This window comes from Hippocampus bargibanti, linkage group LG05 (assembly GCF_051943395.1).
Source record: "Hippocampus bargibanti isolate YZ-2025 linkage group LG05, ASM5194339v1, whole genome shotgun sequence".
Lineage (NCBI taxonomy): Eukaryota > Metazoa > Chordata > Actinopteri > Syngnathiformes > Syngnathidae > Hippocampus > Hippocampus bargibanti.
Window position 1 is genome coordinate 21,217,952 of NC_142738.1, and position 21,109 is coordinate 21,239,060.

General features: G+C 42.7%; 1 long non-coding RNA gene across 2 annotated transcripts in view; it reads right to left on the minus strand.

Moving 5' to 3' along the window:
- The window catches only part of LOC148898209 (uncharacterized), an 80,122-nt gene extending 72,125 nt beyond the window's left edge, over positions 1-7,997 (minus strand). For both annotated transcript variants that reach the window (XR_016114975.1, XR_016114976.1), the window contains exon 1: positions 7,702-7,997. This is a non-coding gene — a long non-coding RNA (uncharacterized LOC148898209). The remainder of the gene's footprint in view (positions 1-7,701) is intronic.
- Positions 7,998-21,109: the final 13,112 nt, after the last annotated feature.

A 21,109-nucleotide genomic window follows, 5' to 3' on the forward strand; every position in this document is an offset into this window, starting at 1 on the left:
CGCACACACACACGCACAGGCACACATACACACACACACACAGACACACACACACACACGTCTTATCATGCAACAGAGTTTTCCAGCCCAATTTGTGTTTGGGCTCACTTACACTATTATATTGGGCGTTATGATCTCAGCTTAGACTGAGGCTAAACGTCTGCCTGTTTGCAGGCGGGAATCTCTCTCTTTCGTGAGCGCATTTTGCACTCTTGCGTCTGCACAAAAAGGTGTGATACTTGGGGTTGCGCGCTGGCAGACATACATGATTGTGTGTGGTGTGTGTGTGGGGGGGCGGGCAGCCAGCGTGTCTGACAGGAGAGCAGAGGTCACGCTAAGGTTGGGATGAAGTCAGAATGTAATTATGCTTCAATGAACCGAAGGGGAAGTAATAAAGACCAGCTGCATGTTGTGTGACTCTTAAAGTTCCACTTAAAGCAAGCTGCACACTCTCCCCACTCTCTGGCATTGTGCTGATCAGGGGAACACACACTATGTGAAGCTCCAAGCCTCAAAAATTGATACAGGATGAGTTGAGCAAAATACACACATGCTTGAACACATACAGAGACATTTACAAAGAGCACCGTCAGCAGAAAATAAAGAGATAAGAATGGGTAGTATATTTCCTCTCGTGTTGAGAGGTGGTGGGGTTGCCAAGGTGACCTGGCATGTTGCCAGCAAGAGAGTTGGTCACTTAGTGCATATATGGATGGAATATGGTGTAGGAAGGGAAGGCAACACACCAGGTGGTTTCACTCGAGAGATCCGGTCTCCACTGACTTTGTCAAAAAAAAAGGAGGGAAGCAAGGGAAAGAAAAAACATCAACTCGCTCGTCAAAAACAAGGGAAATGTATCTCCCCCTGGCTGAGCCTCCTTGACCCAATCCCTTCTGTGAGTCCCCACATTTTCTGCCTCTTTGTTCAAAACTTTGCCTTCCCCTGTTTTTCTTTCACCCTGTCATTCTTAATATGTTTTATTTGTATTCTACTTGTTTCTTTCTTTCTTTCTTTCTTTCTTTCTTTCTTTCTTTCTTTCTTTCTTTCTTTCTTTCTTTCTTTCTTTCTTTCTTTCTTTCTTTCTTTATTCGTTTCTTTGTTTCTTCGTTTCTTTCTTTCGGTCTTTCTTTTTCTTTCTTTCTTTCTTTCTTTCTTTCTTTCTTTCTTTCTTTCTTTCTTTCTTTCTTTCTTTCTTTCTTTCTTTCTTTCTTTGTTTATTCCTTTCTTCCTTCCTTCCTTCCTTCATCTCCTCTGCATCTGACTCATTCAGTTTTCCCAGCCCTGCCATGCTTAGATACCGTATCCACCAACAAGCGTCGAGCAGAATACCCCTGGGAGAAGGCTGCGAGTGGTTTGACGCCCTCCCGGCAAGGACTGCTGTGTCCGGGCTGATACGGTTGAGTTGGAGCAAGCTCCTGTCAGATAAGACAATTACCATATATCTGGAGACATACAAGGGGAGAAACACCTTGTCTGGAAAAACTCGCAGTATAACTACAAATCAGGTCATCATGATTCTATTAATATTAGCATTAAGAATAGATCTGTTGAACAATAATGGATAGAAATTGTGTTCCCTTGTCTTTGCTCAAACCATGGGTTACATCCAGGTTAAAAGAGGCTGATGTGAGTTAATGAAATGAAATTGTAAAGAAAAAAATAATTATGAATTCCCTGTTCAAAAGCGAAAGAAATAAATCGTGTAAAAATACATAATGGGCTATTTTCTGGTTTGTGGATGATATTATGAATTGTTATGAAATATCATTTGAATTTGACTTTGTCAGGGTTTGGGTTAGGCAACGCCGGATGTAGGAAGCTGCCGTCCTGCTTGTTTTACAAGCACAACTGATTCAAATCAACAGAATCATTGTAAGTATTTTACTGAGTTTCCTGCTGAGCTGGTCATTTGAATCAGGTTGTTTGGGAGAAGCAACCTTCTAAAACAAGCAAGACGGCGGCTTTCGTGGACCAAAGTTGGCAAAATTCTAAGTAGACAATCTATGTTTTGTTTTTTTTTGGTGCTTCACAGCCACACAATTTCATAGAGTGCCGGTTATGCCCGATAGCTGCTGATTTATCAGCTAATAAACCAACTAACAAATGCATGTAAACATAACCTACTGGTTTCATCCCTAGTGGTGATAACAAATACCAGAGGTGGGCATTTTGTCAGAACTGACAGATCCATCATTGACGGATGCACGGTTTGTTGATTGATATGCATGACATCAAATAAAAAAATAAAATAAATAAATAAATAAATAAATAAATGATAGACTGAAAGAAGCACTGATGGGCCATTAGCTTAAAAGTCATAACCGGGTCAAGTACTGAGGGGCCTCCCAGTCCATCATGAACAGGCGCCTGTTTTGCTGATGACTGATGGAAACATGTCCCGCCTGTCCTCCACGTGTTTGTTCACTGTGGCGAAGAATTCCTTCCATAGACTGTATAAGGAAAATGTTTTGTAATTCCTCCTACAGTCGGTTGTGGCAGAGATGGGCATTTAGAATGGTCCATCCGTCTGTCTCATTTTTGAGGAGAGGAAGACAAGAAGTTTTTCAAAATGGACCCCGTAATTGTCCTGAATCGGGTCAGGTCCCAACAGATGCCTGTTTCACTCATGAATGACAAACATGGCCAAGTTGTCTTGCATGTGTACACAACGACAATACAGATCGTATGGCACCTTTTCCTGTTTTTGTACCGTATTTTCCGGTGTATAAGCTGCACCATAGTATAAGACGCACCCCCTATAAATGGTTTATTTTCACACTTTTTCCATATACACATGGTGCACCGGACTATAAGAGTCACCTTCAATGAATGAAAAATGTTTTCCAAATATAATATATAAATATATAAAATCTTTCTAAACTGCTACAGTAGAGGCTTTGGTAATGCACAACTTCTTCAATGGGGGAAATGGAGTATTGCCTGCTGACAGTTGTTGCGAGACATGTGGCTCAATATTACTTAATATATAAGGCACACCTATGTATACGCCGCAGGGTCATCTTTTGAGGAAAACCAACACTTTTGGGTGTGCTTCATGAACCAGAATATATGGTATTTCAGAGGGGACAATTCAGGGTGTCCCCCGCCTGGTGCCCAAAGACGGCTGGGATAGGCTCCAGCACCCCCACGGCCCTAATGAGGAATAAGCGGTACGGAAAATGGATGGATGGACTTTGCTTCAAGCCAACCATGTTCATCTCCAATTTAAAAACCTCAGCTACACTACCAGGGCCTCCAGCTTCATAGTTAAGTTCTTGTTACCCTCGATGCCACAAACAAAAGCCTCTTCGCCTCTTCCAGAAAGCACTATTGATGAAGGACAAGGTTTTATTATTCAAGATCTGAGTCTTCTTCTTTTCCTTTCGGCTTTTCCCCTCAGGGGTCGCCACAGCAAATCAATGTCCTCCATCTATCCCGGTTTTGTGCATCCTCTTCTCTCACACCAGCTACCTTCATGTCCTCTTTGACCACATCCATAAACCTCCTCTTTGGTCTTCCTCTCGGTCTCCTGCCTGGCAGCTCAAGGCTCAGCATCCTTCTCCCTATATAGTCACTCTCTCTCCTCTGGACATGTCCAAACCATCTCAGTCTGGCCTCTCTGACTTTCTCTCCAACGCCTCTAATTATGAGTTGTCCCTCTAATGTACTCATTCTTGATCCTATCCAACCTGGTCACTCCCAAAGAAAACCTCAACATCTTCAGCTCTGCTACCTCCAGCTCTGCTTCCTGTCTTTTCTTCAGTGGCACCGTCTCCAGTCCAAACATCATGGCTGGTCTCACCACGGTTTTATACACTTTTCCTTTCATCCTAGCTGAAACCCTTCTATCACACATCACACCTGACATTTTTCTCCAGCCGCTCCAGCCTGCCTGGACACGCCTCTTCACCTCTTTTCCAAACTCTCCATTGCTCTGGACAGTTGACCCCAAGTATTTAAAATCCTCCACCTTCTTTATCTCTTCCCCCTGTAGCATCACTCTTGCACTTGGATCCCTCTCATTCACACACATATATTCCGTCTTGCTGCGACTGATCTTCATTCCTCTCCTTTCCAGGGCATATCTCCACATCTCTAGTTTCTCTGCCACCTGTTCCCCGTTCTCGCTAAAGATCACAATGTCATCTGCAAACATCATGGTCCAAGGAGATTCTTGTCTAACATCGTCTGTCAGCCTGTCCATCACCATAGCAAACAAGAAGGGGCTAAGAGCTGACCCCTGGTGTAGTCCCACCTCCACCTTGAATTCCTCAGTCATACCGTCAGCACACCTCACAACCGTCTTACAGTCATGATACATGTCTTGCACCGCTCTGACATAATTTTTCGTCACTCCAGACTTCCTCATGCAATGCCACAGCTCTTCTCTGGGCACCCTGTCATACGCTTTCTCCAGATCTACAAAGACACAATGCAATTCCTTCTGACCTTCTCTGTACTTCTCTCTCAGCATTCTTAAAGCAAACAATGCCTCTGTCGTACTTTTTTTGGCATGAAGCCATACTGCTGCTCACAAATGTTTATTCAAGATCTGAGTAAATACATGAATTGTGGTAAATTGTGGTTTCAAACCTGTGAAGTATAAATACGGTTAACACATTTTAAACATGCTGGTACTTATGATGTTTCTTGCATGCAATAACATCAATGATCAGAGAGACAACAACATCATAGAGAGAACCTTTTCCATCCAGCTTAGTCCTGCATGCGACTGGTCTTTGGCTAACTGCACGTGGTCTCAGACCTACACCAACATAGGGTGGTAACATATTGTGGAACAGTTAAATCCTGGTTCACATTCAACTGTATGCCCACATTATATCCATATACAAATACAAAGATATGTGTGTGTGGGGGCGGGGGGGGGGGGGGGGGGGTCAAAGGGTTATCCTACGTCGAGTTTTGTCACTTTTTTCAGTGGGGAGAGGTAGTCCCAAATAACCACAAAAAAACCTGCAATTACTGGACGACCATTGTGCCATCTGTAATAGAGAGCCGCAATTCTCCCTTCAGCAGATGATGTCTGTGTCCTATTTCACAGGTTGCGTTCCCGGAAGGCCGCATTTTCACTCTTCTGACATTGTCTCCGGCGCAATTTGCCCCCATGTGGTTTTTCAAAGTGGTGAAAGACAATTTGCACGGTGGGCCCATCAATACCTTCAAAGGCTCATCGTAATGTTGTCACGTTTTGGTTTGCGACCAACGAGTGGCACTGTAGGGCCCTGCCTGCAGCTGCACAGCTGTTGGTCGTTTTAATCAGTGGCAGTTAAAAGGACGCCCTGGACGACCATTCAGGTCACCCTGTCAGGTTTGTTTCACCTTATCTGGTTTGATTTGTTTTCAGTCATGTTTTAGTCATGTTTTGTTTGTTACTTTGTACCTTTTTGCTCTGATGACTTTGATGTTTTAGATTTTGTTCGTGCCAACTTTATTTAATACAAATTTTCAAATACAGCCCGCTCCTCTCTCCTGTCTGTTTATTGAGGTTCCACCACCACTATGCATTCGTGACACATGTAGCCTCTGTGTACTGTGTAAACCGCGGTCGAATCACGGCAGAAATCAGAGATGTGAAGATTTATAAATCTAAATTAATTCTAATTTAACACTTTTGTTCATTAATTAATGATTTCACAAGTGCAAAACAACATTACTGTCCGACAGATTTCAGGGTATTTAAATCACAATGGATTTTTTTGGTTGACTTTCCTGTCAACATTATTTCAATGGCAGATAAAACTGACTGGTCATACCATTAACAACAGTGTTTAAGAGTTTGTGGTCAATTTACTCACTCCATACGCATTGAATATGGAAACATTTTCCACCAGGCAATAATGTAATGAGTAATAAAGCCAAATTTAACAGATTCCCTTTATGGTATCACTTTTCATAGTTTGTGTTGCGCACTTATCCCCCCCGCCCCGAAATTGAATGCATTACCCGATGCGTATAGAACAAGGGCTTCAACATGTGCTAATCCTCATTAACAAAATTGCCAAAGGCCCATTAAGCAAGTTTATCGAGGCAAGAAAAAGTGGATTTCAGCCTCTGCTGAGTTCATACATGCTTGCAGTGTTCAGATGATGTATGGCTAATGGGATCCCATGAAAGTATTTATGAGTTATTGAGAGCTCATGAAGGGAAGGGAATTGAAGGGAAGGGAAGTAGGGGGCACAGCTTAGATTGTACAGCTCAGCCTGCTGGTAAGGGGTGGTAAGCCCTTTATCAGGGAAAGTACAAGTCACTGGATACTGGTGTGGCCACTGGAGGCTGCTGTCAGAAGCCAGCGAGATATGTGAACAGGTCCTCCCTCCACAGTTACCAGTCATCCCCAAAACACATGGTTCGGGTGAAAACAAGCCCAACTTCAAGCACCCGTTCCACGATCCAGTCACACTGTTATGTCCGGAGGAATGAGAGGAGAAGAGTTGCTTTGTCAACGTGTTTATTGTGCCACCATCTTAGTCTACCTGCGGTCGTGACGTCATCGCTGCTTTTCGACCTGTCGCAACATTCTGTAGCAGTGTGACATATGCTACATTTACCCCTCCTCCCTGAAGGAAACAGAAAAACTCTGTAAACAAGGAAAACCGGGTAGACTGCCGGTTTCCCTGCTTAGCCGTGTGGGTTATTCTGCCACGCGATAGGCTAAGCACTGGCTAGGGTCTGAAGATTCAAAATCGGTGATTTAATTGTCCAAATACCGAGGACAAAGGCGAACGCGAGCTGGCCGAGGCTCTGGCCCCACGGGCACGGCTGGTTCACCACGCTCTTCAAGGCGTCCCACCGGTGTTCTCGGATGTGTGACGGGACGTCAGTAGTCTGCCTGAGAAGCCCATATCTGCAACTGCCCTGTCGTTCGAGGGGGACGGTGATGCCACTCTCCTTAGGCGGCGTGCATGCCAAAGCGACCCGTCAGCCAGACAGAAGGTGGTCGGTCCGACTTTTGGCTCGGCTGGTCTGGTGAGCGGCGTGACAGGTATGTTGACATGGGAGCAGAGCGGCACATCCTGGCAAAGTGGTTCCTCTTTCCGCAGGGCTGGCATCTCTGTCCAATGGCTTTGCAAGTTGCCGCGCGTGTGGGGTGCCAGGCAGACCCACAGTTGGCACAAGGCCTGCGTGTGTTGGCCCCTTGCTGTCTGACGACATTTACCTCGGCACCCTCGTAGGTGGAGGTGGGAGCAGAGCGGCACATTCTGGCAAAGTGATTCATCTTCCCTCAGCGTTGGCATCGTTGTCTGGTGGATCTGCAAGTGGGCGCACGTGTGGGGTGCGAGGCAGACCCACAGTTGGCACAAGGCGTGCGTGCATTGGCCCCTTGACGTCTGGCCACATTTATGTCGGCACCGTCGTATTTAGAGGTGCATTCGTAACTGGAGGTGGCGTCTGGGCGTAGACGGGTTGGATCAACAATCTGTGCTAATGCGGGAGAGTGTGAAGGTGTGGGTGGGTTCACGAACCGAGCCGTTAATTGTGCTGCGTTCTTCAATTGGAACGCCATTTCCACAGCCTTTGATAGTGGGAGGTCGTCATGGGACAATAACAGTTTCTCCCGTAGCTTGGGATCAATCGTGTGCTCCGCTAATTGATCTCTTATCATTTCCTCCTCCAAGCGGCCGAATTTACAGAGGCCCGCTAAACACCTCAAATTGGCAACGTAGTGGTGTACCGACTCACCTGTTCGTTGCCGTCGTTGACGGAAGGCAATCCGCCGGACAATCACGCTCTGCGGTGGGGCGAAATGTCTGTCCAACAAAGCGACACAATCTTTGTATTTCTGCGCGGATCCGAGTGTCCGAAAAATGCGCTGCCCCTCACTTCCCAAGCTGTGCATTAGCATAGTGTTCGCCGTGCGTCGCTTGTCTCGTTTAGTCCGATCGCCGTCAGATATGTCGTGAAAGAGTCATACCAGCGGGACCACGGGACTGGTGGCTCACCCGGAAGCGCGAGAAACGAGGGGAGGGAGCTGTGTAGAAGTCCATCTTCGTCGCCAATGTTATGTGTGGAGGAAAGAGAGAAGAGTTGCTTTGTCAACGTGTTTATTGTGCCACCATCTTAGTCTACCTGCAGTCGTGACGTCACCGCTGCTTTTCGACCTGTCACAACATTCTGTAGCAGTGTGACATATGCTACACACTGGCCACAAAGAGAGAAATATGTTTTTGTGTGTGTGTGTGTGTGTGTGTGTGTGTGTGTGTGTGTGTGTGTGTGTGTGTGTGTGTGTGTGTGTGTGTGTGTGTGTGTGTGTGTGTGTGTGTGTGTGTGTGTGTGTGTGTGTGTGTGTGTGTGTGTGTGTGTGTGTGTGTGGACGTGTGGGAGTGAGGGGTGTGTGTGTGCGTGCGTGCGTGCGCGTGCGTGCGTGTGTGCATGTGTGTGTGTGCATGTGTGCGTGCGCGTGTGTGTGTGCGTGTGTGAGTGAGTGTGTGTTTGTGTGTGTCTGTGAGTAGGTGTCCACTGTGGCTGTGATGTCTCTGCACCACAGGCTGTGTGTGTGTGAATTTGCGTGTTTGCCCGTGTAACACAGGGGCTGTTCATTATTTGAATGTCAAGGCTCATGCCATTAAACTACAACTGGGATTCATTTAGATGAGCCTTAGTCAGGACTGCTGCTGATTCTCAGCTCTGTGCCAGTCTTGGCCAATTTGGATATTGAATGGAAAAGTTTAAACATTTACATTTTGCTTTTGCTTTTTTTCTCATGTTTTCCTTCTGTTCTTGATCATTTGTGGAAAGACGGGAATAGCTGGAAATTGGGGAATAACAGGCAGTAATGTTGGAATTGGGATGGAGCCAAGGGACACATCACAGTGATTGCTTTATAGTCAATTGGACTTGGAAAACATTTCAGATGGTCACGATTACAGTGAAAGAGAAGTAGCTCTATAACAGCAGGATGAGGTGGGACTTTGTAGTTTGGAAGAGAACTTGCAGGTTACTGAAGAAATCAACGGGAAGGTTTAGTTAAACCCAGGATAAGTTGACCAGGCTGATGCAAGTCAAGTTGGAGTTTTGCCTTCTCCAGTGGCACGAGCCCAGCTACTGCAGCCACGAAAAGAAATTTTATACGTCGTGTTGTTAATTGAGTTTGATTTAATGGTCTACTCTCTTCTAATTCTGTGACAACCCACAGTCATGAACTCCACAAGGTTTGAGAAAAGACACTGCCTACCCATACATTATATCTACTAAAGAATTTGGGAAGGAAAACAACCGCACTGTCCAAAAACAAATAAAAGCAAATAAACATAATTGTAAATAAATATGTAAACAAATGACTGACAAAAACATCCAACAGAAGGCAGGTTGGTGCCCTGAAAACCTTCCCAGGATGCAAGAAGGGAAGGGTGGCTGAAGCTGGTTCCAATGTGATCTTCTGACCACTGAGCCACGCCTAAGCTAAATAGATGTATGCAAAATGGAAATCCTATGCAAAAGTAACAAGAAGTCACACTGGCAAATCCTGCTGCATTTGAATTCTTTGACCTAGAGCATGCTATGATGGCCCCCGAATGAACGTTAGCACGAGTGTGAGAAATTTTATAAGCTGCAGCTTGTTGGAAAAAAATATCCTTATGCTGAAGTGGAAAGAAAATGTCAATTGGCCTTATTTGTGTGTGTCAATCAGTTACAGTAGGCTACTTTCTGCTTTACGGAGAATAACTTTCAAGATTGGGAATAGTTGGGAAAGAGCATTTATATTCTCGGGCAAGTGGAAGACTTCACTTGAATATCAGTGAATGTTTTGGTTGAACTGAAAACCTCGACAATAAAACAATTCACAAACAATCAAAAGTCGCACAAAGCTGTCATCATATGTGACGCCATGTTGTGGGATACATCCGTGTCTCCAGAAAAACTTCAGTTCAATGACTGTGTGTGTGTGTGTGTGTGTTTTGCATTATTGTTTGTGTGTGTGTGTGTGTGTGTGTGTTTTGCATTATTGTTTGGATGAAGCAGCGTCAAAACGGAGTGTATAAAGAACAAAGTAGGTAGGTAGACATGTTTTACTGTTTAGTACCTTCTCCAGTCTTTATAATTAATTTGTAGCTTTGTTATTGCATATGTGATGTTTGATCCGTGTACAGCACTTAATATACACGGATGGTTGTTTTAAAGTGCTTCATAAATTTGAAAGTTGAGTAGAGTTGACTTGAGTTACAAATGCTGTCTGTATAAAAGAAAAAAATATTTCCACAGAAACACTCCAAGAAAAGTCTGCCAAGTAAAGGAAGGTGTTCTGGCTGCAAAAGTTCGGATCAATTTCTCATTTTCTTCCATTTCCATACTCTGTGAGTTCAGTGATCGGGTGGCCAAATACTCTTGTCAATACAGTACAATGTATCTCATCTAACTAGAGCCAAATGGCTTTCACCCATTTCACCATATAACATTCATTTCAAATGTTCACATGCCAAATTTCCTCTTAGTTATATAATGCAAATATTGTATTGAAAATAATCTTTGTATGAAAGTGCTGATTAGATATGCTCTGAAAATTATTCAGCACCTACATTAAAGTTAAAAAAGGACACGTCTCCATAACTTCCAAGAGTCTCTTACACCCCCGAACCCCGCATGCACGCACACACACGCACGCACACACACACACACACACACGCACACACACACACACACACACACACACACACACACACACACACACACACACACACACACACACACACACACACACACACACACACACACACACACACACACACGCACGCAAGCGCACACTTGCACACACACACACACACACGCACACGCACACGCACACACACACACACACACACACACACACACACACACACACACACACACACACACACACACACACACACCCACACACACACACACACACAGATCACTCTACACCTTGTAAAATCTGATTTGAAGACCCATCCATGTATATGTGTATATGTATATGTGTATATGTACTGTATGTACTGTGTATGCCTCATGAGTTCTGTCAAACACAGCCATTGAAGTCATGAGACAGCATTGGTTGGATCTGCTTTGTGTCACTTGAACTTTGGTCCCCAGAGTTTATATTTTCCAACACACGGATATACGTGCACACACACACACACACACACACACACACACACACACACACACACACACACACACACACACACACACACACACACACACACACACACACACACACACACACACACACACACACACACACACACACACACACACACACACACACACACATACACACGCACAGAGCCTACAATGTAAAATATCGGGGACATGGTATTGGAGTAACCAAGAGGGTTTGGCATCAGAATGCGGAGATTTTACCTGATGTGAACGTAATGTTGAGGTGCAACCATCAATTACTTCACCACTATTAATAATACCATAAATGGATTTATTTTTCATAATGAGTACTTTGAAGAATTGATGAATGAGGAAAATGAGAAGGAACAAAGAGTAAAGACGTGACTTGTGGACCCAGATGTAGCAAACATTAGCGAGGAGGAAGTGAGGAGGGCGCTGAAGAGGATGAAGGGGGGAAGGCACTCAGGCCTGATGATTTACCAATTGAGGTATGGAAGTGTCTTGGAGAGGTGGCGTTGGTGTTCCTGACTGGGTTATTCAACAAGATCTTAGATGGTTAACAGATGCCTGAAGAATGGAGACGAAGTGTACTCGTGCCCATTTTTAAGAACAAAGGAGATGTGCAGAGTTGTACTAATTACAGAGGAATAAAGTTGATGAGCCATACAATGAAACTCTGGGAAAGAGTAGTTGAAGCTAGACTAGGAGCAGAAGTGAACATTCGTGAGCAGCAGTATTGCTTCATGCCAAAAAAGAGTACGACAGATGCAGTGTTTGCTTTAAGAATGCTGATAGAGAAGTACAGAGAAGGTCAGAAGGAATTGCATTGTGTCTTTGTAGATCTGGAGAAACCATATGACAGAGTGCCCAGAGAAGGGCTGTGGTATTGCATGAGGAAGTCTGGAGTGACCGAAAAGTATGTCAGAGCGGTGCAAGACATGTATCATGACTTTAAGACAGTTGTGAGGTGTGCTGTCGGTGTGACGGAGGAATTCAAGGTAAAGATGGGCCTCCACCAGGGGTCAGCTCTGAGCCCCTTCTTATTTGCTATGGTGATGGACAGGCTGACAGACGATGTTAGACAAGAATCTCCTTAGACCATGATGTTTGCAGATGACATTGTGATCTGTAGCGAGAACGGGGAACTGGTGGCGGAGAAACTAGAGAGGTGGAGATATGCCCTCGAAAGGAGAGGAATGAAGATCAGTCACAGCAAGGCGGAATATGTGTGTGAATGAGAGGGATCGACGTGCAAGAGTGATGCTCCAGGGAGAAGAGCTAAAGAAGGTGGAGGATTTTAAGTACTTGGGGTCAACTGTCCAGAGCAATGGAGAGTGTGGAAAAGAGGTGAAGAAGCGGGTCCAGGCAGGCTGGAGCGGCTGGAGAAAAATGTCAGGTGTGATGTGTAATAGAAGGGTTTCAGCTAGGATGAAAGGAAAAGTGTATACAACAGTGGTGAGACCAGCCATGATGTTTGGACTGGAGACAGTGCCACTGAAGAAAAGACAGGAAGCAGAGCTGGAGGTACCTGAGCTGAAGATGTTGAGGTTTTCTTTGGGAGAGACCAGGTTGGATAGGATCAGGAATGAGTACATTAGAGGGACAACTCATATTAGAGGCTTTGGAGAGAAAGTCAGAGAGGCCAGACTGAGATGGTTTGGACATGTCCAGAGGAGAGAAAGTGACTACATCGGGAGAAGGATGCTGAGCCTTGAGGAAGACTGAAGAGGAGGTTTATGGATGTGGTCCAAGAGGACATGAAGGTAGCTGTTGTGAGAGAAGAGGATGCACAAAATTAGATGTTAGATGGAGGACATTGATTCGCTGTGGCGACCCCTGAAGGCAAAAACCGAAAGGAAAAGAAGAAGATTTTTCATAATGGATGAATCTATATGTTGTTTTAGATTTCAAAATTAAGTGGAATTTGATAATATCCCGCTGCACACCGTTAGAGCTCAGGATTCAAACTAATCTGCCCTGGCACACTGGCTGAGAAACAGAGCTGAAGAGAGTCTCAGTCTGTAGGAGCACAACACTGAAAAGCCATCTTTCCTTTCAAAATGTGAGGATATCTGACTTTAGGGAGAAATAAGAGACATTCAAATGACATCAATTCTTGGCATCCACTTTTATTTAGGCAGTCTGCATGCCGTCCTCAGGTATGTCCGCCTTTCTTCTATATCAGCAATGTGTCGGCCAAACATCAGTCTGTCAAGCGGATCCATCAGAAGAGCATTCATGATTTTGGAACTCTGTGGATAGACAGGGTAACCCAATTTATTATGTGCCCTGTCGATTTTGGAGAAAACGTGTTTGGAATTAGTTGTGTCCGTACATGTCCCCAACCTGTAATAAACACGTTTTCAAAGGCGACACTGTTGTGTGGTGGGTTTGTCAGTGAATTGCCCTAGTGTGAAGGAGACTGAGAGGTTCTGAGACACTACTGTCTAACAAGCTGTATTCTACATTGTTTGGCTCGAGGAAAAAAAGTAGCTGCTGATGGTTAAGGTAAATCCACCAACCCATGTTATAACTCATCCATCTGCAAAGCGACCAACGTGTGTACAAATGTATTTAGATGGTGAAATTTAGCGTTTACTTTTTATATATATATTTTTTTTATCAGATGTATTTAATGGTCTGAAAATTATGGTCAACAGTAGAGTATCATGATCATGGCGATAACTTTTTATTTCAAGCCTCTTCAGGATTGCTTGCTTGGAGATAATTCTTGACTGACTTTCCTTTCGGGTTTCCCCTTCAGGGGTTGCCATCGTGATTATCATCCTTGACATTGTGCTTATTTAACTCAGTCACTGCCAGACGATGCGCAAAAATGTGTCCACTCCAGTGCCAGAGTTTTTGTTTTTTTGTCATTTTCACTCAAATGGCCAGACCTACAGAATATTGAGTTTTCGGACTACATAGACATTCAATGGAGCGTAAGAATACGTAGACTCTCTTCATCGGAAAAAAATAGTTCATTCCAAAGTTATATGGGTCTGGAGTTATCTGAGCGTGAAATGGGGGTGGCTATACAAAAGGCCACCTTGCGAGGGAGGGGGAGAGCGTTGCCAGAGGTCTGACCAGTGCTTTATCTGAAACCCCCACAAGAAAAACCAAAACCCGAACAAAAGTCAAAATCATCTTTATTGTCAAATATGCTAATATGCATGACATACAGCACAGATGAAATTAATGTCCTCTCGGACCCAGCATGCAAGGCACTTATACTGTGGCAAAAAAGACAGACAATACATTTAATTTCTGAATGTAAAGTGAGGTAGTGTCGTATGTAAAGTGAAGTAGTGACGTATGTAAAGTGAGGTAGTGTCGTAATGCAAAAACAAAAAAAAAGGTTGAAGTAAGGTCTTGCAGGAAAAAAAACAATTTGTGAATGGCGCTCTACGTCATGCTTTTCAATTCCCAAATAAATTCGGGAATGGCAGTGAATGAGTTAATGTAACCAAACACTAATGTTGTTTTTAAATGATGCCTCATTGGAAAGCAATATTCGACACTTATCATCTGCCATGAATTGATTAGACCACTCCAAGGGTTAGGTTATGTCATTTCATTTAGTCATTGCAATATACACCCAGACAAACACGTGCATTTCCCTTTATTGCGTTGCCTTTGCAACGCTCAACAAGAAATTTCAGAGATGAGATTCAATGATGAGCGCCTGCCAGGCCGAGAGCCCTTCCGTAACATGGCGTTCTGCTCAAACAAATATGTACTCGTGAAAACACAGTAATACACAAACAACCCACATGTTTCAACCTGACTGCAGCACAGTCCATTAAATCTAAAACAATCACGAGGTGGAGTGTGGGTGATCCATTGCATATGGTTGAGATGAAATTTACACACGCCATCCATTCATTTGCTGAGCTGTTTGTGTATGCTTCATCAGAGAATGTCCTGTCACCAATTTGTGAAACAAATCATACGTCTGTACGCTAATGTACCGGCAAAGTATTATGTGATGTTTGGTATCCGCTTCATTGCTTTTATGTATAGTAATCACAAATGGAGAGTTTCTTAAATGGGAAGTGAATCCCATTAGGCTACATGAATACATTTAACGAGCAAACATACCGTATAAATTATTGTGTACATCATGTTGGCACATACAAGCACCGACTGTATGTTCAGAAACCTCACACACATGCGGCACACACGGCACATGCAATAAACTGTTGGCTGGTTACTGTCTCACTACAGATATGTTATTTTATCCCGTTGCCATTTTCCTTGGTTGGTTGCCACAACACGGTTTGGAAACTTAACATGGATCACTTCCCATCACTGCCATTTCGCAGTGTAAGATTTTTTCCAGAGTGGAGAAATGCTGTTTGTTTTTACTGCTACTGTCACACGTTTACATGCCCTTGTATTCTGATTCATAGTGCAGAGCTGACAGAGCTTCTTTGTATCATAAGGCTTGCAAACTGTAGGTCATTAATACATGACTACCACAGACACTCCACCTGAAGCCATGGGATCGTGCATGAATTAAAACCAAAGGGGAAAAAAGGGGATCTTGGAAAATTGCATACACCTCAGTTTCCTCTAAGCCTTTGCAGACAATAATGTCAGGCATTAAATTGGCGCTAAAGCAAGCACACATGGTTGTGGGATTAACGTACACTATGTGAAAGCTGCCCATTCACTTATTTGTTGAGAAAGTACAATAGAATTTGATACTCTATGAAATACAGTGGTTTTTTTTAGCATAATCCTCTGCAATTCCCGATGACATTTGCCTGATGCCAGATCATGTCATTATAACCCAATCCTTGTTATATTTACTGCTGGGGAACACTCCTGTGGAGGAAGCCGTTTTCACAGTGCTTTCCCCTCCTGTTAAAAAGGCAGTGCTCTAATAAAACTTTGGGGGGGTTCAGAACCCACAGCCATGTTTTAGCTTCCAGAGGGAAAGGGAAAGCTCAGTCACCTGAACCTGCCTGTGGGCTCCAGCTTTTTATATATACAGTAAAGTCTCGTTATATCGATATCAGATATATCGATAGTCCCGGTTATATCGATACTATTTCTATGCACGCACGGAGAAAATTACATGCAAACAGGGTCGGATATATCGATAGTCCCGGTTATATCGATACTATTTCTATGCACGCACGGACATGCCAGGGTCGGATATATCGATAGTATATCGATACTATTTCTATGCACGAGACATTCGGATATATCGATAGTCCCGGTTATATCGATATTTTTTCGGACTCCCTTGAATATATATAACGAGACTTTACTATATATATATATATATATATATATATATATATATATATATATATATATATATATATATATATATATATCGTGGCTCTTTTGGAAAGATTCTTTCTCCCTTGGCGTTAGAACCAACTGTGGGGCAAAAAAAGACAAGAGTGAATGTAAATCTAAATGTCAGTTTTCGGGGTCACATAAAACCAGAGTCGCATTTAAGTCATGGGGTTCCTAGATCCAGACCAGGTGCTTCCGACATGGATTTATACTGCTATAGTGGATTATGTCCTTGTTCCTTGTGCATGTTGCACTGACATTTTTAAAGTTCGATACAATTCAATCTTATTTCTGAAGGAATGATTGACAACAGAAGTTATGTCTGCATAAATTGAGAAAAAGGAGTTTTTATCTATTCTTAGATGTCTTAAGAGGATATGAGGCATTGGATTGGATTGGATTGGATTGGATCGGATTGGATTGGATGTACCTTCATTCGTCTCGCAGTGGAGAAATTTACATTTCACAGCAGCAAAGTTATGAAAGGAAGAGGAAAAGAAAGAAAGAAGTAGAAAAACAAAATACAGGAGCTGCTGGAAGGGCAGCCACTCTCGCGGCGCCATATAGAAGTAAAAAAAAAAACAACTAAATAACAAATAACATGACAACACAAAGACACAGAGTCATTCATTCTTCAGCACTTACTGTACCCTCTTTGTGAAATGAAGCAGTTCTAGTTGAAAGAGGAGAGGATCAAAGCGTCCTTTTCAGCAGTGGATCAGCGACGTCATGGTGGAATGTGCACATCTACTACAAGCTAAATGTTAAAAGCAAACACGCAGCTGTACCATCCATTGATGAAATGAGATTGTCTCACATCTTCTGTCCCGCATAAATCTGCTTCGATTCCAAGCTGTGACAGTTACAGATAGGCATCGGCGCTCTGTGCGGACGCACCTTTCTTCTATTTGCGGGCTCCTCAGGCCATGCATCCATCCAGCCGCAGACTGTCCAAGAGCACCGACCTTTCCGCTGAACAAAGCGGGGCTGTAAAGATGCTGCCCATTACAAGCGCAAAAAAAAAGCACAATGGCCCCAGAGATGTCCAGCGATGACAGTCAAATAGCACTGAATTTCCTCCCATTCAAAAACATTATTGGCATATTCATGCTGCCGAAAAGGCACAACCGCTCAGCACAGTCTGCTCCTAGATAAATGTCGTGGCCAAAAATGCTGAAAAACAATCCGTATCTGTTCTACATGACGCACAACTACACAAATTGACAAAAGAAAACACAAAAACATGGCATGCTGCCCAACTTGCTTTTCCTAGGGGCAATGTGTGGGATTGAACAAAAGTGTGTCTGTGTGCGTGTGTGTGCGTGTGTGTGTGTGTGTGCGCGTGCATGTGTGCGTGTGCGTGCATGTGTGTGTGTGTGTGTGTGTGTATGTGTGTGTCCGTGTACTGTAAAAAAATAGTTTTTCATGACCTGTTGACAAAGAGGGCCATGTGAACCCCCCCAGCCCCTGCCCCCGTATATTGGTTTTCTCTAAAACAGAAAGAAACAGTGGTGTGAATTTGGATTGATTGATGGACCGTCTTATGGGCAACGGCCAATCATGGACTTATTGAAAAGAATGTGAAAGGCCTGCTGGTTTATGTGTGACGAATATGTCACTATTTGCATGCGACAGTCTTCCACATCTTTAAAGTGAATCTGTTTTTGTGTGGCATTGTATAACATGTCAAACTTTTGTAAATAATGAGAACTGAGGACACTGCGTTAGCAGACTAAACCACAACATGTGCATTTAAAAAAAGCTAACATCACTTCAAATGTTGGAAAACTGCAGTCAACAAAATGTATGTGGATATCTCTACTTCTGCCTACATCACCCTTTGAAAACATCACAAAGATCGGCGCAATAATATTTAGCATTTTATGGGCCACTAGTTCTGAACCTTTTTTCAGTGATGTGCCCCTTGTGAAATATACCCTATTTTCCGCACTAAAAAGTGCACTGCATTATAAAATGCACCTTCAATAAATGACATTTTAAAAAGTTTTTCATATCCAAGACACACCGCATTTTAAGGTGCTCCAGTCGAGACTGGGGTCACGCATAGAAATAGATAGGTTTAGAAGTGCCCAAAGGAGGCAATAGCATTGCGCCCCGCGGTCACCGGGTCGTGACGTCACTGATGACGTCACGAGTTGTAGCCTCTGACACAGTTCCGTACCATATGAATAATTTTTGCTCGTTTTTCGTCGATTTTCTTCCGGTATTCGACGAAATTCTAATACTTTGTGGCTAAATATGTTTTAGAAGACAACTACTTCACTCTCACGTCATCTTTCGGCGCTATGTGAAGTCGGACAAGTCCAAAAACCTCAACTTTCAAGATCAGATATGCTTTGGATTATAATTTTTTTATAATCCAAAACATACAATTGCAATTAAATACACCACTATTGATGTATATTTATTCAGAGTCTAAAAATGTTATGAATAATAGAAATGACAGCTCTTTAAGATTGAAAATTCAAATACATAGTATAATTATCTTTTGAGTGTGATTGTAACCAATCTTCAAACGTGAAAAAAATAACATTCATAAAGAATGATCATACTTAATTGGTGATCGGAATTGGACTAAATCAGAAATTGTAGAGGATTAGGTAACACTGTGTATAGTCCAACACTTTAATATTAATAATTATTTTTCAATAATAATGCCAAATTTAAATTGTCCTCATCACTCTCATCATTTAAAATTTCCTTTTTTGGCGGCGTTGTTAAACTAATTTTCCAGTTAATATACAACCACCGAAATTTGAACAAGATATTCCACTACTTTTACAGCAACATTGAGTGTGCAATTGTTATAGCCAGTAAAACAATGAAAGCTGATTAATTAGTCAACCATATGATGACTTGAATGCGATGGAATTTTTTGAAACTTCTAACCTCATTGACCTGCAAAAATTACACTGCGATTCAGTTTTGATCGAAGAAAACTCTTCATCAAGTCATCATTCTGTAGGCGAGTGATATGGTGTAAACGGACAGATAGGAAGATATTAGTATGGTTCTGATGAGGTCTATGGTATGGTTCTCAATACCATCTCGGGTTATGATCTCGTGTTCCAAATCGAAAAGGGCTAGATGGCCAACTGCAGCAACAACACGAGTGACAATCTTGAAGAACATGGCACATATAATTCTTTAATGAAGAACAGCTAGAACGTACTTATACACAGTCGAAGATCGAAAACAGGACGAAAATTAGTTGCTAAAACATCGCAAAACAAATTATTATTTTTTTTCTTTTTATAGAAATTTCATTTTCACTCACTTGCAGAACGAAATTCCTTTGTTTTTCAGCTTGTAGTTGAAGCATCCGTAAGCGAAACATTGCGGCCCCCAACTGTTGTTCCTTTTTACAGCATCCATACGTTAAATACACCTAAATACGCTCAAAACTATCCTATTTCTATGCCAAACCAAGCCATGTTACTATGGACGCTACAACTCGTGACGTCACTTCCGGGTTTGCAATCAACCTCGTCTCTACGCCACTTCTACTACCTATCTATTTCTATGGGGTCACATTATGTATCCATTGGACATTGCTGCGCTAAAGGGAATGTCAACAAAACCGTCAGATAGTCAGATGCTGAGTCAGTGTGCATCACAATACAATAATAAATAACATTTTCAGAGATTAACGATATTCCTTCTTTAAAACTTGTACATTCGTTATGGGTTTTCATGGATTTTTATGACGTTGAAATTTTCAGAAACCATTTTTTGAGACAGTAGATACAAAAAAAAACATCAAAACACGGTAAATTACACATTGTATATATCCCAGCATGGACTACGGGGTGAAATTGAGTGTGCGGCTGTTGACAGTCGTTGTGAGACCATTTGGCGGAGCGGATTATAAAGTGCAGGGTCATCGTTTGAAGAAAATGAAGGCTATTAACTCACTCACTCCCAGACATGGGAAAAAAATGAGTCCACTCCAGTGCCAGGGTTTTTTTCATTTTCACTCAAATTCCAGGAATATTGAGTTTTAGGACGATATAAACATTCAATGCATTGTAACCTTAGCTTTCTTCTTTCATCAGAAAAAAAGAGTTAATTGTTTGAGTTATATGGGTCTGGAGTTATCTATACTTGAAATAGGGCCGACTGTACAAAAGGTGGTGGTGTTGGGGAAAACATTGCCAGAGGTCTGACCAGCGCTTTATCAGCAGTCTCCGCAAGAATATCCAAAACCCGAACAAATTCGGGAATGGCAGTGAATGCGTTAATAAGGTATTGATTTATTTTTTTACAAATTCTCAAACGATTGTATCTACTTTATTTTTAATTTTGTTCATGTAAGGGGCCGTTACGACTGTGGCATGGCATGCATATGTGCGTTTGTGCAGCTAGCATGTGCAGAAATGAGTTGTGGGGAGGGGTGGTCGTTCAAATCTTAAGTTAAAATTACAAAAGAAAGAATTGTGCACACAATAATTATCAACATAATGTGTCCTCCATGGTGGCATTAGAGTACCTGTTCTTAAAAGCAAGCCATTGAATTAATTTGAACTCAAAGCAAACACTATTCATTTCAACATACTTTGCAAGTCCCAATTGTAGGAATTGATAACATGTAGGCTAAATGCTTTTTCCAAAATGCTGATAATGAACTGATAAATGAACGAACGGTAAAAGAAGAAATCGGGGCCCTTATCAGTCATGA